The 25,352-nt window shown below is 40.3% G+C and overlaps 1 protein-coding gene and 1 non-coding gene across 3 annotated transcripts in view; one reads left to right on the top strand and one right to left on the bottom strand.

Moving 5' to 3' along the window:
- Positions 1–25,352, top strand: part of Ctnnd2 (catenin delta 2) — an 856,033-nt gene that overhangs the window by 11,899 nt on the left and 818,782 nt on the right. The gene's annotated exons all lie outside the window — the stretch shown is intronic.
- LOC124987711 (U6 spliceosomal RNA) lies at positions 22,863–22,965 on the bottom strand. Its single transcript, XR_007109235.1, has one exon. It is a non-coding gene; the product is annotated as a U6 spliceosomal RNA (small nuclear RNA).

Below are 25,352 nucleotides of genomic sequence, written 5' to 3'. Positions count from 1 at the left end.
AGAATTTTAACAGCAACATAACCAATTTTTGGACTAATAAATTTTTGTTGTGTTCGCTGAATCTCAGAATACCCTGAGGTACTGTTCATCTGATTGCAAACAGCATGCGGTCCCTTACAGTTATTTATCACTGTAGCTAATTGAGATGGGGTGGGCCAGGATTGAGTGGCTCTATTCGTTTTTATCTCTGGCCCAGAGAAAATGCTATCTCCTGCTGAAAGCTGTTTCCACAGTTTCTTTCAGTGTCTTTTATGTTTGAACAGTTATGTTTGTTGCTCATTACCTTTCCTTCTTTGTGTTTAAATCAAATTGTTTTATGGATATTTTCTGTAACTTATTGATGATCAATGCATATAATCATGATTTATGTTAACTAGTTGCTCTTGTGCTATGGGAGTGATTTTATTTTTTCCTTCTGAGTATTTTTCCTTCTGAGCAGTTTTCACAGAAGTAGATCTTAGTTACCTATATATTTACTGCTGACGTATCTTTGAAGATAGATGCTGTTGGTCATTTGGCAAGAAGTAGAGCATCTTCTGCATCCATTTTGAGGCATTGAGGAGGACACTAGGGGTGGGCAGGTCACCTTGGGTCACTCAACACTTTGCAGTGATACTTTTGGCATTTGGAAAACTTTAGCATCATTTGATCATGAAGCGAAGCTGCATATGCATTCTGATTTCAAGCACAGATACAATAAACAGCACAGGTGTTACAATGTACACATGGGTGATGTTACAGAGAAAATCATGATGTCAGAAGAATTTTTGATGCTCTTCAAATATTACCAGAAGATGGTAGAACATTTTGATAACCTATCTCTAGACATTTCTTTAGCACTGAGCAGATATCTGAGTTCAATATTAAATTGCATAGGTATCCCTAAATCCAGACCTAAGAACCCATGTGTCCCCATACCACAGAAATTAGGCAAAACATGTCCAGAAATGCTTATGTGTTATAGGGCAGCCTGGCTGTGGGAGGGATTCACTAAATCTAAGTAGTGTAAGAGACTCAGCTCAGGCTGCTCTAATAAGATGCTGTAGAATGGATGGCTTAAGCAACACATTTCTTTCCCATGGTTTTGGAAGTTGGACAGCCTAAGGTCAAATTGTGGGCCAATTTAATTCCTGTTTAGGGCTTTATTTTTGGCTTGCAGATGGCTGCCTTCTGGATTATTCTCACATGGATTTCTTTCTGTCCTCCTTATGAGGCCACTCATCCCATAATGAAGGCCCCACTCTCAAGACCCATCGAACCCTAATTACCTACTAAAGGGTCCATCTCCAAATGCCACCATACCAGAAGTTAGGGCTTCATCATATGAATTTGTTTTTTGGGGGACATGTAGTCCATAACAGAGATCACAGGACAAAACTGATGAGATTCTCCAATACTAAGAAAAGCCAATCTCTATGGCAAGTTTAGATTTCACTATTGAATTGTTCTTCAATGAATGAGAATTTCCAATGGGTAATGTGGGTCATTCTTTGAGCTATTTTGAATTATTCTTCAGTTCACTGTTCAGTGTTTTGCTTTGAGTGATTAAATACAGAAGGTGACACAGAATAATGTGCTGTGGAGAATACCTAGATAAACATTTGTTTTTATTCTATCATGGTCTCTAAGTTATTTTTTTGCATATATTTTTCAAAATTGCATGGATGGTTCTCATCTTGGTTGATACCCACTTCTTACTACCTTCACTCTGAAGCTGCTGACCCACTTGCCTCATCTTTCATCAGAATTGCTGTTGCAGGCTCTTGGGCCGCTTGCCTTCTACCCTGCCTGCCAGTAACTCATCATTTGCTCATTTGCCAGAAGCTTTCTTCTGCTGACTTACATCTTGCCTTTGCTTATGACCCTAGCAATGATCATCAGAAAAGGGTTGAAACCCTTCTTGTTTTTCTCATTTCCCTTTTCTGTGTCCTTGGTCTATTAAGCTAGCACTTCCTTAACTGTCTTTCTGTCTCTCCTGATCGTCCTGCTAAAGCAGATGTTTCCCTCTTCAACAATGAGGTTTTAGCTCTTTCATAAGATGTCTGTGAACGAGAAGTCATCTCATTACTAATTGGTTTGCATGGTGGTTTTCATGGGTTCTACCATTCACATGCAGCCTCTTTGAGGCTTGGTCATCATTTAAATGACTTTAAAGTGGATTCTGTACTGACATAGTGCAAATAGGAACTCTTGAGCATGAGTATGCATGCCCAGCTTCGAGGAAGATGCCTGATGGAAGATAGGTGGAGATTTAATATATGATCATCATGGAATGCTACCATAGATATATGTTGGAATGGGAAGACAAGGTAGAAGACAGTAATCTATCACCCAGTGGGTATGAGAGATCAATATGATGATTAGTTAGCCAGAGTTGCCTGCATTTCCATGTGTGGCTCAAACAGTGCTTTTGTCTGGTAAGTTAGCTGCCATACATTTCCTGCCATGCTCAGATTCAGCAGCTGTTTCTCAAAGACAGATTATCTCAGGTAAATGTAATATAAATATGCAGGTATTTTGCTGCTAGATGATTTAAACATACTTTTATAACCCAAAAACAGAACTGTGCCAAGTTTATATTTTCATGGTCCAGTAACCATCATTTCAAAGAAAAGTAGTGGACTATGAAACAAAAATATTGATTTAGATGAGTTTTCAGGCTGATTTTTCAAGACTTCAGAGAAAACATAGATGAAAAACAATACAAGTTCAAGTAATTAGCATGTATAATTATCAAAACTAGTTTTAATTTCTTAGAGTGAAAGCGCATTTCCCATTATATTAAATTGAAGATACTGTGTATGATTTGGAATATTGTCAACTGAAAGGAAATTATTTTAAATAACTACAGAATTATCCAAATGCTAATTTTTAGATGAGGCCTTGATGTATATATATTGAAGACATTGGGATGTCTTTTATAAAGAATAAATGTCAATGTGTTTGGGATATGGAGTTTTTTTTTTTTTTTTTTTTGCAACTACAACATAATTAAATATTAGAACCCAATTATGTGGCTTCAAGAGTGAAATTCAGTAATTTCATGTTTATTTTTATTTCATCTCATACAGATAATGTAACTCAAAGTTAATATAAAATGAGGTTATTTGCTTTTATTTTATAAACTTAATTTCTCTTGTTTGGACTCCACTGTTAGAGAATTTCCTGTTTTATTTAAATTAGCTATGCCTTCAGTGAATTTTATTTGAAATATTAAACCTGCACAGTGAAAATGATTGAAGTTATTAAATATGTCATTAGATCGGGGACATTCCTCTTACCTCACAAGTGTATTTTAAGGTGCTTCCCGCTGGTATTTCAATTGTGGCCGTCCACTCAATAATTTAAACTATTTCTTTCTTGGAACACTCTACTGACTGAATATTTGTACATCTTAGCTTTTGAATCTGTCTGTGCTTGAAGCATAGTCTTGGAGAGCACTTTGGGGTCTGTGAGTATGTGCCACTGAGGCTTGTGCCTGAGACAGGCCACCTCAGGGCTTGGTGGAAGGTGGCATCCTGACCCCTCCTCCCATCTCCGGTAGCACTGTTGACAGTCTCCATTCCATCTGATGATTTTAGCTTTTGTTTTTTGAGCTTTTCAGAAAGCTGGAAAGGAGACCCTCCCTCACGCATTCAACGAGGGTTTTGCCTGCCTTGAAAAGACTTCTATTTGTCATTCTGGGAATTTGAAAAATACTCAGCCAGGCTCACTTCACCATGTTGCTGTTGAAATATGAGGTAGGACCATGTGGAAGGCTGACGTGCCGCCAGCTCTGACCTACAGGATGACGATTTCACTCTAATGATGTTCATTCTCCTTAACTGAGGAATTAGTAATTGTAAAATACTGTTTATGCCTTCCTCACACCCCCTGAAATTCTCCATGTAGTGGCTTAACAAATAAGAGACTTGAGAATTCTCTTGTGTTTTCAAATACTAAGGGAGAGGTGCCAATTCTTTGGTCATGGGGGAAACCATTGATTGGATTAAGGTTGGCATAGCTGGAAAGAATTAACTTAAATCCCTGAGCAACTTAAAGAACTCTGGGCTGATGTGTTTGGCCCTGGGGAGTGGGAAGCACGCAGTCCCTGTGCCTCAGGCAACTATTCTTATCTTCAACAACAATTCTGTCTTTCCTGGGTTTTACAGCCCAGCTGTGAGCTGTAGCTTTGGCCTTTAAGTTATGGAGGATTTAATTAATGGACCAATGTAATATTCTAATATTTTTATGAGACTATTTTCCAAGTTTTTATTTTTATTTTTGCATTTTAAGATGTTTTATGTTCATTCTAAATGAAGCTGGAGTTCATATCAGGTACTATTCATTTGTATAATGAGTCTGGTTTAGATTTTTACTTCCAATTGGATACATTGGCAGTATAGTTGCCCCTCTGTGAGTTCTGCATCTTGAGATTCAGCCAATCTGAATGGAAAATATGAAAAGAAAAAAATGTATATATATTAAACAGGAAGACTTTTTTTTATTATTGTTTCCTAAACATTACCATATAACAACTACTTACATAGCATTTACATTGTATTAGATATTGTAATAATCTAGAAGTGATTTAAGCATACAAGAGGATGTGCATAGGTTACATGCAGGCACCATTTTTTATAAGGGACTTGGGACTTGAGCATTCATGCACCACGAAGAACTCTGGAACCGATCTTCTTTGTGTACCAAGAAACTACAGTACTAAGTTGGGGGCATTAAAATATAATTTAGTGTCCACAAATATGAGCAAGCAGTTAACAAAAATTGTTACTTTTCCTATGTGCTAATCTGAATAGACCACAGTGAATCTCACCTTTATGTATATTTTACAAGGACTAATTTAAAAATTATAAATAAAAAAGAGTCAATCACAAACGTGTGTGTGTGTGTGTGTGTGTGTGTGTGTGTGTATGTGTGTATTTATACCCTGGATATGATGTGTTGAAAAGGGCACTTTTTGACTTCCCCCCAAAATTAAACCTTAGTCTAATCATGTGGAAATTATCCTTTATAATATCCAGCCAATTTTGCTCAAAACTATTAAGGTCATCAAAAATGAGGAAGGTCTGAGAAACTGAAAACAAAAATGAGGAAAACCAAAATGAATGTACTCTGGTATCCTTGATGGAGTCTTGGGACAGTAAAAGACATTAGGAACAAATTAAGTAACTCTGAATTAACTGTAGTGTGGACTTCAGTTAATAATAATATATTAACACTATTTCATTAATTTTCACAAAGGCAACATATTAAAATTTCAATAGAGGGTAAATTGGGTCCTAAAAGATAAAGGCCATTTCCTTTTTGAATGTAATTATTGACACTGGGAGTTCTTGAAATGCCTATTCAAAATTTTTAAAGATGTCAGTAAAAGAAAATATATTTTATTTTGACAGTTGTAGTCTGTCTCCCAATATTTTAGAATTGTTAGTTAAATTGATCTGTTAGTTATTAAATAGTAAATCAGCATGAAATATTTTTACCACTATGTCATGAATTTCTGGCTAAGAAGAAGGGAGGTGAATAATAAAAACTATTTTAAAAATTGATAAATTCCTTATTTTCTTGTTTATTGGTCACTTGGAATAATAAAAAATAACTCAAAAGTTAAAAAATTTCTTAAGTATTTCTTCAAAGTATGACTTTCATAGAAGCAAAGGGCTTTTCCATCATTTGTTTTGAATTTGTTTTAGTAAGTGGAAATATTTTCTTCCTAACATTTACAAAGTCAAACATGTAATTTGTCTTTATTTTATGAGTCATATTACTGATATTTGAATATAAGCTTTTAATGCCCCCCCCATCAACCCTTTTGCATAAGGTTAAGGTTGCTAGATTTAGCAAATGAAAATAAAGGATGCTTAATGCAGTTTGGATAAACAAATAGAATTTTTAGCAATAAATTTTGATTTTATAAACAATATGACTTGTTCAGTGTTAGTATATTCTGAATAGTGCATGGGGCACACATATATAAAATTTTATTTGTTGATTTTTTTCTGAAATCCAAATTCAACTGGACCTACCCCTACAGTCTCTTGGGCACAAAGTGACCTGTAGTTCTTTCCCTTTAATTCCACTAGTACTAATAATGACAATAGTAATCATTGAGCTCTTATTGCAGGTCATAGACCTGGACTTCTTACTTGTGATAGAAGGCCTGCTTCCTGGTTTGCCAGTTCTTGAACATCACTAACTTAAGTGTTACTTTCCTATTGAGGCGTCCAATGTTAACCTGAGCCTGAAGGAAACTTCTGCAGAAATCTGCTTTTCACTTACTATGGGATATTTCATACATTGCCTAATAGAGTAATCATGTGCTAAGGTGGTAGAATATCTGTCATAATTCTCTAGGCTGAAAATATAAAGTGACATAATGTCTTAATTAAAATATTGTATAACTGAAAGAGGAGGTTGTATGTCAGGATGAACTAAGTTATTCTGCCTTAGTAAATAATTGCCAGTTAGTAGCTGAAAACAATTTTAAAGGTTGGTAGATTTTTCAGCCTGGATTGTCAAGAGGTTGAGGATGGAGCTTTGGACAGTCCTAATTACTTTGGGGCACAGGCTAATGGATTCTCCACCTTGGCAAAGTCTCCCATGACCATAGAGGTCAAGAAAAAAGTGGGAATATGAGACATTATCACTTGGTCTTATTTCATTAGGCAGAGTGAGCTACATAGCTGTACCCAACTTTAAAGAGAGAGGGATACCCAGGATGTCCTCAAGGATGAAGAAAACTGGGATACTGGTAAACTGTCCTAAATGAATGATCAAAAAATAGAAAAACATTGTGAAGTCTTTGAGAATTGGATGACTGAGATATTCCTTAACTTGAAGAGTTACTCTTCGTGAACCTATAGGTTTTACTTATAAAAGAAACCTTTTTTCTGAATTCTTGTACTTAAGATAGAAACTCAGATTTTTGTAAAAACTAAGAAAAAAATGAACGTCAAAGCCTCATTAATGGTACAAAATAGTATGTGCATCATGATTGGGAATCAGTATTATGATCATGTGCTCCAATAAAATGGTAGCATGCTCCAAAGCCATCTCACTGTTTGTCAAGAAATGCAGTTATCAGACATTAAGGCAGATCAGACCTTCATTTGTGTGCGTGTGTAGACATATGCATGTGCACGCACAGGTGCACGTACACCTGTATTATACAAATATATAAATATATATTTTCCTTAACTAAGCTTGAGGACCCGATTTCTGTTTCATCCTGGTAGTAACGTGATTGGTGTCTGGAGGCTCCTGCCAGTTTTAAATGGTGCCCTGCCACCGCTGCTCCCCTCGCCCCCAGCTGACATCCCTCCCAAGGACCTCAGGGGTGGCAGTGCTGCAGTCCTGTTCCGCTGCTCCACTTGGCATCCGCCTCACCCTCTCTCTTCTGTGCGGGCACCATCTCCATGGCAACCACGGGCTGCTCAGCAGGCAGCTGTGCCATGGGGGGCGGCTGGAGCTGGCAGAGGCAATCAAAGAGCGAGGAGGCCTTGAAGAGCCCTGGAAAAAGCTTCCAGTGTAATTGCAGAGACAGAAATGAAAAATGTTATTAATTTGAGACATCCAGGCTAGCGGTGAAACCCCCAGGAGGGCCCGTCTCTCCTCTGCACCTTGCTAACGATCTGCTCCCACCTCCATGTGCCTCTTTCTGCCTTTGGCTGCTTTTCTGTGTTGGCGTTTGAGGAAATATGGGGTAGGCAGATTTTCGGCCCGGGAAGAGCATGTCTCCACCTTGGATGAATGACTGATCACATGCGTGGCAAAGCAAGGGCTCTTCTGAAATAAAAATCCGAAAAGATGTAGATACCAAATTCTAAGGTCAGTGAGTCTTCAGCTGAGGATTCTAGAAATAACCTGTAGTCACTTGAGCAGCCATACCAACCTTGGAGGAGGTTTTTGATGCAGTTGTACTCAGTTTGGGGTCTGGGTTTTAGAGCACTGCTGAGCATTTGCTGCTCCTGTTTTCTCTCAGCATTGATCTGCCCTCGGGATGTGATGTAAACTCAGGTACCAATGCCCTTTGTTCTTGGGCCTCTCTGAACCTTGCCCTACTTTCCTTTTCTCCAGGGAACTCATCTCAAAGACAAACTGGCAAACTTTTACAGGAAGTAACACATATTGTTGAGGAAAGAGAGCAAAGAAGAGCTAGAAGAAATCCTTTTGAGACCAGAACTAAGAAAAATATGTAATATTTGTAATCGAGGTTTTTTTTTTATATATACCGTATATAAATTTGTTATGCCATGTTTGTTAATACAAAGTGCTGTAGATTTTCAAGTATAACATGAAAAACAATTCAGAAAGGATATAATCAGATTTTTAGTACATCTCTGATTGTTTCTGAAATTTGTTCTTGCATGTGTGTCTGCATCTGTATGTAAAACTGTTAAGGTGTTCTCTCCTGCATTTTTAAAAGGATTAAAGCTTGAATAGCAGATAATTCTCTTTTGCATTTCTTTTATCATACACAAGACTCATTCACTTAATAGTGCCATAAGGAAATTCTCAGGATTTCATGTGCTGCTCTTTGGTGCTTAAATAATTTTGGTTATTAATTAAATAAATTTATGAAATTCGATGTTTATAGTTTTATTCCACTTGCACTAGAGTATGTCTTCCCAGTGAAATAAAGTAGTAGTCCTTTCGTTTTTCAGAATTTGATGCTCATCATGTCTTTGTCTTACAAGGGGTACTGACAGACTCTGATGATGATGACAATAGCCATGATCATTATTGAGAGTGAGAGGTTTCTTCCAGGCCCCTCTTTTCTAGCCATGGGATGGGCAGTAATATGAATGGTTCCCAACCATAGGCGTCACCTCCAGGCACATTTGAATATTGTTATTACTGACAGTTTAACAATGATTTCTTTATCTCTCAAAAATTCTTCTATTAAAAATTAAAATACAGCTTATTATATGCTTGATTTGTAATGACAGTTCAAAAGAAGTTTACTTTTAAAAGTTAAGTTAGGAACCGACTGTGGTGGGGGCACATCTGTGATCTCAGCCGCTTGGGAGGCTGAAGCATGAGGATCCTGAGTTCAAAGCCAGCTTCAGCAACTTATTGAGGCCCTAAGCAACTCAGCGAGACCCTGTCTCTGAATAAAATATAAAAAGGACTGGGGATGTGGCTTAGTGGTGAAGTGCCCCTGAGTTCAAACCTCAATACCAAAAAAAAAAAAAAAAAAAAAGTTGGGGATATTATGAGTTTTAAAAACTGTTTATAACTACATTTCCATTGCATAGTAAAATAGCAGAACTTAAAGTAGCTAGTTTAGTACCTAAAGAGAATTTATAGTATTGAATGTATGTATTAGAAAGAACAACAACTGGGAGCTAATGAGCAAAGTGCTCATCTCAGGAAATTAGAAAGCAAGGGCAAGGGAGGAAAGTTGAAGAAAGCAGATGGAAACCAGCTCTTGCAAATATGAATAGTACAGTTCCTAAGAACAGCTGTATGATTTAAGAGTTGACAGTTGTTTTATCAGTCACAAACCACTTCAGTATTTACAACAGAGGGAATTTAATGTAGGGGATTGTATGCATAATTGGCAGAGAAGCTGAGAAGTTAAATAAGGGTCAGAGACATAGCTTAGGAAAGAGTTTCAGGGGTCGTCAGCTGGGGCCAGTGTGATACCTCCTTCCCCTCCCTGTCAGGAGACACTTAATGCGTGTCACCAATGCGTGGTGGGTGTTACTGGTGTCGTGTACAGAGGCCAGTGCTGCTGCTAAGCATCATACAGGTCTAGGACAGACCCCATGGCCACTTCTGGAGGCTAACACTGAGGCACCATAATGAACTTCAGAAAATGTATGTAATTCAGGGTCAGTTAAAGCATATGAGTGTAACCTAAAGCCGGGCTAGCTTTGAACACTTGTTTCTATCCATAGCATTACTAAAAGTTCCTAAATATGTGGTATGTTTCTAAGAATAACCTTTTATGCCAGTCAGGTCACTGGGCTGTTTCAGCTTCTCTCCCAGTGCAAAGTTCCTTCTCTTTTGTTTGATTATCCATATGCTTTTACATGATTTGTATCTGAGTACCTATGTACACACACACACATGCAATTTGTTGTGCATATGATCTACTGATTTTAAACTTGTGAAGTTTTAGATGGAATTCTTTTCTTTCTTTCTTTTTTTTTTTTTTTTTTTTTTTTTTTTTTTTTTTTTTTTTTTTTTTTTTTTTTGCGGTGCTGGAGATCGAACCCAGGGCCTTGTGCTTGTAAGGCAAGCACTCTATCGACTAAGCTATCTCCCCAGTCCGATGGAATTCTTTTCTACAAAATGCATGTGTGACCAAAGTCACCTTCTTAAAAATTATATATACAATACATTTTATGTCTATCTAAAATCATAGTACAGCATTCCATCCATTTTGTCAAGGGACTAGGGAGAAGGAACGGATTGTATCTTCTGCTGCTTTATATAAATAGCCCCAGGTTGAGTAATATATAAATTGGACTCATTAAGTAACATTATTCAGGCATGTTAGGTGTGCATGATAGGAAATGAAGAATGCATACACGATCTTCACATTTTGTCTGTTTAATTCCGTATTAAGGCTGCAGAAACTTGACGGTGAACCAGCGTTAGTTCCTGGGTACCCCAAGGGCTTTCTTCCAGTGATCGTGTGTTGTCTCTTCATGTGCTTTTGAATCTTTCTAGTAAAATTGGGACTTTATTCAAGATCATTGTGAGTCTGCTTGGGTTTCTATAGAAAGATGGCAGAGACTGAGTGCTTACAAATAACATTTATTTCTGTCATTCTGGAATTTGTTGATAGACCTTTATTTTATTTGTTGATTTGTATGTGGTGCTAAGAACCGAACCCAGTGCCTCACACATGCTGGGCAAGTGCTCTACCCCTGAGCCCCAAACCCAGCCCTGGTTCTGGAATGTGTGCAGAACAAGGAGAGAGCCCTGTCTGGTGTCCCTTCTCCAATAAGAGCACCCGCCCATCATGACCCCACCTTCCAGACCTCATCCACACCTCATTTCCTCCCAGAGGCCCTGCCTGCCCTGAGTTAGACCTTCAGCATATGACTTGGAGGGGATTTAGTCCAATGGGTCACTGATGCCAGAGTCTGAAGTGTTTGGGGCATCAGTTCTTCTTTCCCAGATCTGAAGGTTTGGGTTGAGTCACGTATTCCTGGAGTGACAGCCTCAAGGATCAGTGTGCTTGCACAGATCCCGTAGTGAATTAGGGGTGAGGAAGCAGAAATCAGGCTATGGGGTAAGGTAGGTAATTTCGAAGTTAAAGAACTGAAGATAACAATAGGGTAATAGCTACTCTGACTCAAGAATTTGAAACTCAGAGAAGTCTGGTTTCTCCCAGCATGATTAAACAATTTGGAATAAAGTCTTTGCAGTTCCGAGGGCAAATTATTTTTAAGTTATCTACCTAAGTGAAGGATAGAGCCATGAATACTATATGAGGTCAAAAATCTTATTTGTTTTCTACCTGTGCAAACCAATTTGGGATTAGATAATTACCTCTTTTTTTGGGTAATAGTTTGAAAGAATCAAATGAATCACAGCTATACATGCTTTCTTTCGTATCTAACTTAAAAAATAGTTTTCGTTATATTTTCCTTTGAAAATTAATGATGGGATTTACCTTGCTGTAGTACAGGCTCTCTGGCTGACAGATTGTGGTGCTAATTTCTCGAGTGAAACATTATTACATTTTATCTGCTCTGTGATATTTGATACTTCTGCTGTATTTTTGTGAGGTGTAGAAGTTATGAAATGTTTCTCAAAAAGAGGTGATAAGAACAAGAGTATTTTAATTGTTAAAATTTGGTGTTTTAACAAAATAGGAGAAAGAGAGGGCTTCAAGTTCTGACTAATGAATTCCAAATTTTCCACTTTTTTTCTCCTTTTCCCCTGAAAACAAGTCTTTAAAAGTACACCGTATTTCAATCCCCACCGACTGGCAGGGTCTGGACATCTGTGTTGGGAAGGTTCTGTGTTTCTCCATCCCCCCAGCTCCCCTACAGTAATTTTAGATTTTCTTTTCTGGGCTCCCTCTCTATTTGCTTCTAAATAGTTCCCCCATTATATCTGCAGGAGATGTGTTCCAAGACACCCAGAACATGCCTGAAACTGCAGATAGCATGGACCCCATGTGCTTGATAACTGAGATGGCTACTAAGTGACCATGGGATTGGTAGTGTGCGCAGCATGGGTGTGCTGGGCGAAGCAATGGTTCATATCCTGTGAGAGAGAGAGCGAGATGGTATGAGATTCCCCACGACTACTCAGAAAAATGTGCAAATCAGCACTTATGAATTGTTCCTTTCTGGAAGTTTCCATTTCATAGTTCACCCTTCTGTTGACCAAAGGTAACTAAAACCACAGCATAAGAAATCCACAGGTGAGGGGGAACTAGTTCACCTCTTCTTTGGCACCAGTGCGGTCACACCACCTGCGGGTGTTGGATGGAATGAGGGCTGCTGTCAGCTGCTCTTCTGCTCCAGCTGTGTTGGGCAGGGGGCACAGGTGTAGCCTTCATTCAGGACCCTTTAAAGTCTGGTTCTGATAAATAGGGAAGTTGTAGGATGGCTACTTTGGTGACTAACCCAAGCTGGTAATTCAGTACTATCAACAGTAAGTGGGTTCTCTCTTTAAAAAATTTTCTTATCACATTTCCTAATTTGTTTAGAATGGAGAGGTGACTTTTATGCAACCTGTGTGTATTGATTTTAATATTAGGATAAGGCGTTAAACTCATAGATGGTCAATAAAATCTCTTTGTGACCCATTCACCTTGAAAGATGAATCCCTAGGGGCTGATAAGTAATCTCAGTCCTCCCAGCAAGCTTCTCTCTATGTGTATTAACTAGTCTTAAGTGCAGGTGCACTGTAGTTTAGTGATTTGCATGCTGCCTTGTTTGGTTTGGAGCAGATGGTCATGGTTTAGTATGACCGTTTTCATCTTTCAGTCCCAAGTCTGGTCCTTTCAGGTAGTATAATTCTTAATATCCATGCTTCAACATGCTCTGTCTTAAATACTATAGATTTCTTGATATTACCATTTACTGTTTTTGTTACTGCATGATAATTTTGGGCAGATAGAAGTCACTGTTGAATAATGGTTTAGGAGTGGGTAGGTTTTTTACAGGCAGTATGGAGGAATTATCAACCAAATCCTGGTACGTCTTTCTCCACAATCCCCCCAAATCATTTTACCTTCCCAAGAGTGGAATGGGATGTTTTCCAGTGGATACTCGTCCTCCTGAAATGATGTCTTATTCTTAACGAAGCCCAGGTCTCTCGATGTGCTATGAAGATTTCCAGCATCGTAAGTTACCAAAATGCTGACGGAATCGTGAAGAGGGACCACATAGTCTAAGAAGCTAATTCAGAGGCCTACATAAACTTAAGAGGATGCTACAAAGTTTTCTTTAGAAAAGCAGTGACAACTTGGAAACTCTGGTAAACTTTTAAAGATTTCACCATTGTTTCTTTGTTAAAATACAGATTGTTATAAATGTGATAGTTCTGAAACAAACAAGATGGTGAGCAGAAAGTTGAGAATGTATGCAGTACACCTTCAGTGAACACACTTGGTAGATGTGTTTCACAGTAATGCAGGGAAGAATACAAGTAACAATAAATGTTGGCAAGGATGTGGGAGGAAGGTATGCCCATACATTGCTGGGGGACTGCAAATTGGTGCGACCACTCTGGAAAGCAGTATGGAGATTCCTCAGGAAACTTGGAATGGACCCAGTTATTCCACTCCTGGGTTTATACTCAAAGGACTTAAAACCACCACACTACAGTGATGCAGCCATTTCAAGATTTACAGCAGCTCAATTCACAATAACTAAGTTTTAGAACCAACCTAAGTGCTCTTCAACAATGAGTGGATAAAGAAGATGTGCTATATATGTATACAATGGAGTATTACTCAGTCATAAAGAAGAATGAATTTATGGTGTTTGTTGGTAAATGGAATGGATGGAACTGGAAACTATCATGCTAAGTGAACTAAGCCAATTAAAAAAAAATCTTCTCTCTGATATGTGGATTCTAACCCACAGCAAGGGTTTGGAAGAATAGAAGTTCATTGGACTAGACAAAGGGGAATGAAGGGAAAGGAGGGAGGATGGGAATAGAAAAGACAGTAAAATGAATTGGACATATCTTTCCTATTGTTATATATGAATACATGACCAGAATAACTCCACATCATATAAAACTACAATATTGGGATCCTAGCTGGAACAAGTTATACTTATTCTTTGTATGTGTAATATGTCAAAATACACTCTACTATCATATATATCTAGAAAGAACAAATAAAAAAAGTACTGCAGGAAGATGAGCTTCCTCAATGCTCTGAATGCAAATTTTACCCCTTGTGAAACCAAAACTATACCATAATGATGTGGCGAGTTAGAATAAATAAAAAAGTTTTAAAAATGGAAAAAAATATTTCATACCTCAAATATTCCAATCTCTCTCTCTCTCTCTCTTTCTTTTCTTTGTAAAGAAGACTTTGTGATATTTGGTGTCAAATTTCTGGCTTCCCAGATCTTCCATTTTGATGTCCCCTATAGTCTATAGATATGGGAACATGGGTATCCCATCCAAGTCGTCTGGAGGGGATTCTTTCCAAAATGATGAGGTTGACTGTCATTAAGTACTAAGCACAGTCTTTATTTTATAAATATGTATGCAGCACTTTTTATGCACCTGGTATTACTTTGAATCCGTTAAAGTATTAACTCCTTGAGCCCCCTAAGAACACGGTTTTGTAGAGAAGGAAACTGAGGCATAGGGAAGTTGAGAAGCCTGACTGCCGTGTGTGACATCCACAGTCCAAGGTATAGAGATATGAAAGTGACTCAGGGAAGCGGCAAGGTAAGTTTAGGCTGCTATAAAAAGTGCCACAGACTGGGTGACTAATAAATAGCAGAAATTCATTTTTTGTGGTTCTGGAGGCTGAGAGTCTGGGTTGAGGGAGCCAGTGCAGTGGGGTTCTGGCGATGGTACTTTTAGGTCACAGTCAGCTGATGTCTCATAGGATGGAACTAACTCTTGGGCCTCTTCTTATTAGGGCACTAATACCGTTCGTGAGTGCTCTACCCTTCTGACCTCATCTAAGCCTAATTACTTCCCAAGACTCCATCTCCAAACACCCTCTCATTGGGAGTTAGGGTCAACATATGACTTTATTGGGTGGGGGTACAGGTTTTCCATCCATTGCAGAAGTCGTTTTCTTTACTTACCACCAAAGTGTAACTTCCCACAAATCCGTGTTCCAGATTTACATCTTGCGTAGTGCATAGTAAATTTGACCTCGGCTTGTGACTGTTCAGATTGGTGCAAGTTTCCTCCAGATACTAGCTTCCATTTTCCTGCCAGTCTTGGCATCTGCAAGTGCCAGGGACCAGTGGTCCATGACGGAACTGAGTGAGCACAGTGGTAGCAACAGGCAGGACGATTCCATCCTCTGCTCCTGAGGAGATGTGGAGATGACAGGTTTCTTGCTTTGCCCTGCAAAAGCCAACCTGGCACTAGATAGATTTTTAGCATTTCCTTCTTACAGGGAGTTGAGCCAAGGGAACTTCTATTTATCATCAAGAGTATGTAAGTCAGGGAATCTTGCAAAACATATTTGTTGTAAGCAGATCTGAGTCTTCAGCTCTGTGACTGTGTAGCTTGGTCATGAGTGTCCTTGTCTTTCCAGTTTAACTTGGTTGCCTGCCATGGAGAAGCTCAGCTTTTGAATCGGTCAAGTTTCTTCACCTCAGCCCTATTGAGGGTGTGGCCGGATCTCCCTTTGCTGTGGGACTGTCCGCATCGCAGGATGTGTGGAGCATCCTCAGCCCCTACCCACTAGAACGACAGTCATAACCCACCCCCAGGCATTGATCTGTCACGGGGCCTTGCAGTGGATCCCACCCCTCAGCAGTCTCCCTGCTGGCCCCCGTCGACTGGCCGTGGTGCTGGGGGGAACGGGCTGTGGCGCGGCCACTTCTCCCCCAAGGCAGTCTGCTTGTGTCTGCCTCATGGTTATCATGCTCCATCCTGGCCCCTCCAGCCTCGGCATTTTGAGATTTTCATCCTAATACAGATTAACTGCTATGTTAAGGGAATTAGGACATTTCTGACACCCTTATGTTTTTCTGAATTTCTTCCTGATGCTTAGTGGCCCTCTTCTGGCGCTGGAAGGCAACGCGCAGCGAGTCCACCCAGACTGGCTTTTCCCCCCACCCTCAGGTGTACATCCTGGAAGATGCTTTAGAAAATAGACACATTTTTATTTTAGTAAAAATACGTGACACGGAGTACACTGGTGTCACCAGTCTTAAGCGTGCGATTCAGTGGCCTTATGGAATTTCACAGCGTTGTGTGGCCACCACGCCATTCACTTGCGGAACTTTGTCATCATTCCAAGTAGAAGTGTTGTGCTGCTGGGCAATATTTCCTCTTCCCCGATCCTTGCAGCCCCTGGCAAATGTCATTCCCCTCACTATCTCCGTGAATTTGTCTTTTCTGCATACCTGATGTTGGTAGAATCAGGCACTGTTTGTTCTTTTGTGTCTAATGTGTTTCTCTTATGATACTTGCAAGGTTCATCTACCCTGTTGTATATATCAGAATTTGTTCCTGTGTGTGTGTGTGTGTGTGTGTGTGTGTGAGAGAGAGAGAGAGAGAGAGAGAGGGAGAGAGAGTGAGAGAGAGGAAGAAATGCACATTTTGCCATTTTGATTATCCAGTCATCCATCAGTGGGCAGTTAGTTGAGTTGCTTCTGCCTTTGGCTGTTGTGAAAGATGCTGGTACAACACCGTGTGCAAGTATCTGCTGGATTCCCTCTTTCATTTCTTTTGGGGAAATGCCTAGGAGTTCTGGGATTGCTGAATCACATGGCGATTTTGTGTTTAGTTCTTGGGGGGGAACCATCAGACTGTGTTCCACTTCATCTGACCTTTTTCAGTTCCTACCTTCCGTGGCACTTCTCTTTGTGCTGTACTGTTGTCTGCAGGAGAAGTGACCTGTCGGAGGCCAGTCCTTGGGAACATCAAGGCTAGTGCTCATCTTAGAGCTCTCTGTTCCTCTGCTCTGGGTTCCCACATCTAGCTGTTAGGGGTGATCAAAGATGGCGCTAGGGTCAGGTGTAAGAACCAGCTCTGTGGTTGGGGAGAACATTCTACTGCTTTAGATCATGGCATGGGGAGGCACTTCAGATGCCCAGCATTGCTTAGATTCTCTTTCCATTTTTAATGTATTCTTATAATTTCCCAGTAGCACATTGTTTTTAGTAAGTCACAGTATAAGTTGATATTCGAATGGTATATTGATTCCTTTGATCTGTCAAATTCTTGGCTTAGAATCATAGGTTGTGCCACAGATATTCTGGGTGATTCAGGTTCAGTGTCTTTGACTAGTTGAGACCTTCACAGACCTTATCAAATATGTGATTGTACAAGAAATTAGTAAATCTAGAGTCTCCCATTGTGTAACAAATGCCAAAAGGTGACTGGTTTTTTGAGTTACTTAGATCTCTGATACACGGTAATAAAGTGATAATCCTCAGCTCTCACACAGTAGCCACTGAGTCTTCTGCCTGTGTGACTGAGCATCCTGCTAAAAAGACAGAACATCATCTCCATGTAGGAGGGAGAGAATCTCAAGCCACTCATTAAAGTTCTGATTGACTGATTATAATAATCTAAGACATTCTTCTTTGCCTGTAATGTTTTCTGTGATTTTGTATTTTCTTCCCCCAAATAAAAACAAAAACAGCGATTATTTCTTGCCTCAAATAATTATTGGACTCTTTTTCTTCTGAAATCAGTCCAAAGTCTGAGCAAAGGGCAATTTTCCTGGCTAGAATTAACATGATATAAAAAACCAGCACTGCAGCCTGGAGCAAGCTCATGCTTCTCTGGAGCAACTCGACTTGTTGAAATCGTCCCTGGCTTCAGAACATTTTGCACCAGCCAACCAACTGGACATTGTAGGCAAGGTCACGGATGCCTTGGCAAGGCAGAGGGAGTTCAAACCCGAGTTTGGATCAGAGTCATGTAGGATCATGCACGGACTCGAAATGTTAAAGCCAGGCTGCAGGAGAATGTATAATGCCGTGTCATGCATTTGTCACGATGATAGATGTGCTTGCAGATACCTAGAAAAATGGTTACAGCTTATCTGTGGCTCCTGATAAGGTGTCAGAGAGGCAGCAACCCGCAGTGAGTCCATGATGACTGGAATCAGGTATTGATCGAGGCCACACAGAATAGCATGCTGCTATTGATCATCCTAAGAATTCCGAGGGAGGCCTACTGGCCCGCGTGCGAATGTGCCCTGCATTTTGCATGAGTAGTAGCGTCACTTTTGACGAGGCCATCACAGGAAAGACTGTTCCTTGGAGTGGGCAGAGCGCTCCTGTTTGTCTAGGCAAAATGCAGGAGGACATCCGCAGCGGGCATTTATTTAGCCCTTGGGATGTGCCAGACGCAGGGCTGCACGCAGAATCTCTTAAGATCCCCTCAACGGCCTCTGATGTTGGGTCCTTTTTATTTCCTACATCAGAGTTGTCAGCAAGGACGTCCTGATTTTCGTATTTGGTAACATTGGCCCATACTTGTATGGATCTGGGCATTGAGGTTTGGGCAGGTTCTGATGTTCCTGGCTCAGTCTTCCCTTTAGCAGAGTCTGTGTCCTCGCATGCGACTGTTCCCCTTCTCCTGCTGCTGTGACGAATCACCTTGAAGTTGGCAGCTTCAAACAATACAAATGGATTGTCTCAAACTCTGTAGGTGAGAAGCCCAACTTGGGTCTTGTCTAAAATCGAGGTGTCAGCAGAGGTCTACCCTCTGAAGGCCCCAAGGAGATCCATTGCTTTCCTTTTCCAGCTTCCGGGCACTGCCACATTCCGGGACTCCTGGCCCTTCCTCCCCTTCAAAGCCATGACTGTGGTTTGAGACCTTGTATTCCATATCTGCCCCCTTTGTGTGTACGCTTCCGGCTGCTTGTGATGACACTTGACCAATCTCATGTTCCGCTCATTCAGTGCTGTCTGAGACCTTCTTTCCCTTTTGTGTGTCCTGGGCCTGTTCACAGGATCCAGGGATTAGAGTGTGGACAACATTGGGTGACATCTTTTTCTTCCTACACTGACTCAACCCAGAAGTGAAACACCATGCTCCTTTGCTGATCTCTATTAATAAAGCCTTTGATCTCAGTTATATCAGAAGTTAACTGAGTTTATTCCTCCTCACTTCTTTTTGTCACTTTTCCATCCTGGATGGATTCCCCCCTTTTGTCAAAGCTGACAGTCCTTTCCATCTTGGCCTCTTTATTTATTTATAGTACTGAGGATGGAAGTGTTCTCCTGCTGAGCTACTTCACCACCCCTTTTAATTGTGACCCAGGGTCTCACTTGGTTGCTGAGGCTGGCCTTGAGCTTGCCATCCTCCTTCCTGCACCTCCACAGAAGCTGGGATTACAGGTGGGCACCCCTGTGCCAGGCTCCCATCTCCGTCCTTTGGAAATCTCTTCCTTTCAGAAGCAGATGAGCTACCAAAGATTGAAAAAGGAGCTCTAGACCGCGACTGTGAATAGACTTCTCAATATCTTGTCATATTAGACTGTTCTACAGATTGGAAAGCAGCAAAAACAACTGAGCCTGGGCAGGTTTGTAATTGGCCGTAGACCTGTGATTCTTGACTGGGGGTGCCTTCCTTTGTCACCAAGGGGATTTGTGGCACTGACTGAGGCACTTTGCTTGTCACAGCTGGGGGAGAAGAAGTGGCAGTGCCCCTGGCCTCTGGGTTGTAGAGTCCAGGGACACTGCTGACGGGTACAGTGCAAAGCCTGGGCAGCAAAGAGTGACCTGCGCTGCAGTGTTGGTAGTCCCCTGATGTGGACTGCGCAGCCAGGTGCTCGATGCAGGAGAGTCAGCCTGAACACTGATCCCCCATCCACCCGACAGCCACCCGAGGGCTGAGACCCATAAGCTTGAGCTCTCCTTCCAGACAGGAGACGTGACACTTTGAGATAAAATCTCACCTTTTCTTAGTTATAAGATTATCATATATATTTTTCATGAATCATGATTTGAGTATTTGTAAATATACGGAATGCAGCGTTTTCTTCTGCTTGATGTGGTTTTCCATATGTCTTGGTAATATAGTAATTATTTCTACTAAATAACTTCGATAGAAATTTCTAAGAAGAGTAACATCATTTTTCAGACACATTTTAATGAACGCCTATGAATAGAGTCTCCCCCCCCCCCGGAAATTAGAAATCCATATATACCCTTGCTGGTGGCATCCCTTGGGTTGACTCTTGAAATCTTACCTTTCATTGAAAAGGCATGTATTCCTGGAAGTGGAAAAGGGAAATCAAGTCAAGGAACAATTAGGAAGCAGTATGCTGACCTGAGCATGCAGTGAAAAATTGTGTTTGTGATCCAGTTTGTGATCCTGGTCCATTTACAAGCTGGTTACAGTAGACTAGTGGAACAGGCCTGAGCTGACCAAAGAACGGAGGGCCCTATTCTAGGTGGGCCCTAAATAAAGTCTGGAATTAGAGGATGTGAGCACAGATGTACTTCTGTGTCAAATACTGTTACTCCCCTTTTACTGAGAATGTTGAAGAGAATTATAGAATTTGGAGATGTGAAAGCATCCTTTTGTCTCAAACATTCCTGTTTTTTACTATCCTTGATTATGTACTATCTTCTGTTTATGATGTTGGCTTCAAATATGTGATTATGTTATTCTTAAATTTAGCTCAGGCAGAAGTGTTGCTTTGGTAGAAGAAGCAGGACATGGACAGTGATTGCAATTTTAGGTTGATTATGTGCTTGGGGCACGTTGATATCTGCATAGTGATTGTTAAGTTGGGCTTCTAGGGCTTAGATTTGATTATTTTCATAAAAATCAGCTTTAAAAATAAAGAACTTCTTTGTCTTCTTCCTCTACCCATGTAGCACAAATAGAAGGACCTATTATCTTAATAATTGAATTTATTGCTGGAAATTAATAATAATTGTATTGTTCTGGTAGCATCTGTTCATGTAATACTTACACCAATCAGAAATAATTGGTTCCTAAGCTAGGGAAGCTACTCTGCAAGGGATCCTGGTGTGATATTTCTGGCCCTGTAGTTTGATTCATCCCCATTGAGTAAAATCCTTTGAGACTCACAACCCTCATATTCTAAAAGAGAATTTCCACATTTCCACGATATATCATTTATGATAGGAAACAGCAATTGTTTGGCAATCAGTGGTTTTATTATTGAGCATCTATTTGCATAACAATGTGCTGGGTACTATGGAGATTTCAGATGATATCAGCTTATAGATTTATTTTCTTAAAGTGAAAGTTTTCAACTTTATTAGGAAGACATAATTTAAACCCATGAAAATGTTCTTATAAGTTTAAGGGTTAAGTGAAATATGAGAAAATAGAGGGGATCAGTCTGCCCTGAGAAACTAACAGGGACAAAGCTGTCGAGGCCCTCCCGAGCCTCTGGTCCGATTCTGAGCTGTGTAACTTGAGTCTGGAAGTCTAGTTCGTCTGTGTGCTTATTTGAGTCCTAATTTTTCTATTGAATGGAATACAGAAGACTTTTTATTTTTAACTCGTGTCTTCAAGTGATGTACACTGGTTCGTTCACATTCAATCTAATATTGCTCTTGTTTGTATCACCTCAAATGTATTCAAAATGAATTTACAGGAACCGTAAAGCAGTTCTGAGAACTGTCAGGAGGCTAAGAATGGAAGAGTTGGCTCATGTGTCAAAGGAAATGGGCTGGAGTCTAACCCAGAAGCGTACTCCAATAGGATGATGGAGGAAGGCCCCGGGGGAAGAAAGGCCCAGTGGCTTTGGTGTGATGATGACTTTTTGAGTAACTCTTCAAAGTGTCAACTTTAGGATTGTGAGGCAAAGCTCTGAAATGTCTGCTTTGGTCAGAATGATAAGGAATGCATCTGATCTCTCTGTTTCCTAATGCTGTACTCACAAATGTCCTTTTGGGGTGACCTCTTGAAATAGATGAAATATAAAGTGTGTGTGTGTGTGTGTGTGTTTTAAACCAGGGTGCCTTTGAAATAGGAAAAGGTCATGTTGTTTATGCATACATCAAAGGTTTCCAGGATTTTAAAGGGAACCCTGGCATCCTGAAGTTACAGTAATAAACATCAGTAACTGTAACAGATACCTTCATATTCTCAATGAAAAATCACGCGTATTCTACTGGTAAGACAGGACAGTCTTTGAGGAAAGTTTCATGACAGCTGGAACAGAGTCGTGTGATGCAAATGTGGAGATATGGTTGAGTCAGCAACTGGAAGAAGTATGGACCCAGCATGAGCGTGGAGTGTTGTAGGAGATGGTCATTGTGATGGAGAGGCACCGCGGGATTGGGTACCCACAGAGGGGAGGGGTGTCGGAAGTTCCGAGGGGGGCAGTCAGGGAAGCTACATTGGGAAACAGTTTCCAGAAGGTGGGGATGGCAGCCTTGCAGGTAACTGTGAAGAGCACAGGAGCCGGAGCCTGGGCCCCTGAGGTGTGGGGATGCTCCTGTGCTCACCGATGCCAGGGAAGCCGGTCGTGGCTGTAGCACAGGAGGTGGGCAGGTAGCAGGAGGTCTATCCATGGCGTCAGACTTACAGACCAAGCTGTGAGAAGCGACATCATCCAGCTCACATTTTTTCTTGGTTCTTTTCAGTTATACGTAACATCAGGACTCATTTTGACTTAATTATGAAGGCATGGACTATAACTGGCTCTAATTCAGTCCCAGCACTGCCCCTTTCCCTCCCTCCTCCCTCTTCTTGTTCCCTTCCCTCTACGGAGTTTTCTCTGACAGTGTAAAAACCTAGAATGCTTCCCAAATATGTGTGTCATCCTGGTGCAGGGGCATGCTAGCCTTCTCCCTATCCTTCCAAATTCAGTAACCCCAGGTCACACCTTAAAAGCCCTCTTCAGATTGCCTTGCTAAAGTCAGAGCGGGAGGAGGGTCAGGGAGCTCAGCTAGGAGGCCCTTGCAGGAATCCAGAAGAGGCCGTGTAGGTGTGCACACTGGAAGTGACCATGTGCTGGGTATGTTCAGAAAGGCAGAGGGTTTGCTGACTAAGGGGACTGGGTGCAAGAACTGGAGGGATAAGAGATGACGCCAAGTTTTTGGCACAGCAAAGGGAAGGCCGGAGTTGCTGTCCACTGACAGAGGAGCCTGTGAGATTGGGTGGGGAGAATTCTGTGGACCACTTTCATGTGACTGTGTGGCGTTCTGTCCCACCATACTGTACTGTGTCGTGTTGCAGAGGTTGGTCAGACGTCTAGGCAGAGGAGCCAGCAGGCACAGAGCATGCATCTGGAGCCATGCATGCAGGGCCAGAGAGACTCTAAAACATGAATGCAGGCAGTGGGTTATCATATCATATGGAAATAGAAGTGGGCTCTCTTGGTGGGAATGTGTGTGGGTGGATTAGTTGTTTCTGTTTAGGTCATGTTCTGCAGTTTGCAATGTAGACGTCAGTGCAAGAGGACCATTCAAATATATATATATATATATATATATATATATATATATAAATATACATATATATTACATATATCTAAATAGATCTATATATACATATATACATATACCTCTGTCTATTACATGTCTGTTTGTCTATCTATTGATATATCCATCTATCTTCTTATTACATATATCTAAATAGATCTATATATACATATATACATATACCTCTGTCTATTACATGTCTGTTTGCCTGTCTATCTATCTATCTGTCTATTGATCTATCCATCTATCTTCTGTGCTGGTAATTGACCCGAGCCCAGTGCACTGGTAATTGTGCACTAAGCTACATCCCCAAACTTGTTATTTTTTATTTTATACTGAGACTGGACTCTGGAAATTGCCCCAGCTGGTCTTGAACTTGGTGATCCTCCTGTCCTAGCTTCCCCAGATAGCTGAGATATCAGTCATGTGCCATCACGCATCCTAACACCTTTTAAAAAGCTCTTGTCTAAAAAACACTGTTGAGATGATTTGCAGTAAATTTCTGAAAATATGATTTTGATTTACCCTTTCACAACACAAAAAGAAATTATGTTTTACTGAGAGAAGAATTCTCGTGAAGTAGGAATGTGTTGATATGAATTTGGCAGGCTCTCTGCGATTCTCTATATCATATTTGTGGGGTTGGAACATTCTGCAGGAGATCTTGGAGTCATGGGGATTTCCAGTCATCTTTAGGAACTATTATACTCAAATAATAGCTGAGGTCATTGAGCAAAGGTAAGTCGAGGACTCTAATTAGTATCTAAATCACCTGGTTTTGCTTGTTTATGCATGTGTCATAGGTAAATTATAGCACTTGTATAAAACAACCCGCCAGTTGACCTCTGATTTCCACAGGAAGCAGTTGTTATGACTAGTGAAGCCATGAGAGTTATTTCTACTTTCTCCTAGTTTGTAATTGGAACACTTCATGTGTACATTACAGGATTTTAGCTATAATTGTAAAAAATCCAATCAAAAGAAATTGCTGAAATGGTTACATAACTGTTAAAAATTATAGATCTTTTGAAATGTTCCAAAATACAATATTATTAAGACAACATTCACACCTGAGCTCTAAAGTTTAGTAAGGAGGGGGTTGTCCAACAACTGTGATTATAGAATTACCCAGAAGTTGAAACAATAGTAAATCTAAAGAAAAACAGCAGTCGTGAGGTAGGGAAGTGTGTGCTCTTTTCTTTAGAATACTTAAGGTGCCGCAATAGGAGAATTGAAAATGATTTTAAAATATGATATGCCTGTAAGTCTTGGTTATGAAACATCCTCATTTTACAACTTCATTGTGTTTTATTATAAATACCACTTATGCATTTGTATTCTGTAAGGAATCAGAGACATTACAGTAATATACAACACTTAATAAAATCACTTTCTAGTTAATTTCAATGTGACTGAGCAAGAATAAGAAAAAACACTGCTCAACAAAATAAGTTTTAAAACAAGAACTGGTTGCAAGAATCAGTGATCTTTTATTCTTGGTACTTCTGAAGTCTCTGCTTCCGTGGGAAGCGGAGGGAAGTGCTGAACTACTGGTGGACTCACTCTTCCAACAGCATTTGCTGGTAGATTCAGCCTACAAAGCACTGTCCAGTTTTTTAGTACATTTATACTTCAAATTTACTGTCCAATAATGTTGTCAAATTTTCACTGTTTTTTATTGTAACAATGCAATTGGACCTTAAGTACCTGAGATTTAATCTGATTCCTTGCGATTCATCTGATAAATCCAAATATGATGGACAGTTGAATACAGATATAGCAATAATTCCAACT

The sequence above is a fragment of the Sciurus carolinensis genome, chromosome 6 (assembly GCF_902686445.1).
Source record: "Sciurus carolinensis chromosome 6, mSciCar1.2, whole genome shotgun sequence".
In the NCBI taxonomy this organism is placed as follows: domain Eukaryota; kingdom Metazoa; phylum Chordata; class Mammalia; order Rodentia; family Sciuridae; genus Sciurus; species Sciurus carolinensis.
Note: the sequence above shows the minus strand (reverse complement) of the source record. Positions and strands in the feature narration are given on the sequence as shown.